Source organism: Myotis davidii, unplaced genomic scaffold (assembly GCF_000327345.1).
Source record: "Myotis davidii unplaced genomic scaffold, ASM32734v1 scaffold30, whole genome shotgun sequence".
NCBI lineage: Eukaryota > Metazoa > Chordata > Mammalia > Chiroptera > Vespertilionidae > Myotis > Myotis davidii.
In genome coordinates, this window is record NW_006282874.1 from 2158782 (window position 1) to 2159067 (window position 286).

At 59.1% G+C, this 286-nt stretch overlaps 1 protein-coding gene across 1 annotated transcript in view; it reads left to right on the top strand.

Annotated features, from left to right (window-relative positions):
* Positions 1-286, top strand: part of LOC102757454 (protein NDRG1) — a 40609-nt gene that overhangs the window by 30126 nt on the left and 10197 nt on the right. The gene's annotated exons all lie outside the window — the stretch shown is intronic.

Genomic DNA, 286 nt, shown 5'->3' on the forward strand with positions numbered 1-286 from the left:
CCCAGAGTTAAGTTAGGGCTTTTTCAAAATGCTGGCACGCCGAGCTCAGAAGGTTCGCCATCACTGCTATAGACAGTTAAGCAGGGGGCGCGGACATTTCTTCCGAGCCCCTAGGGTCGGTGGGCCATTCGCTCAGAGTAACGTGCACCCTCCTGAGGCACATCTGGGGGCGGCTTGTTCTGAACCCCTGAAGAGTCGAGCCCCAAGCCCAGGAGGACTGACGTCGAGTCCGAACGCCAAGTGCTGAGGCCGCGCTTTGCCTGTCTGACCACAGCCTGTGTGTGTG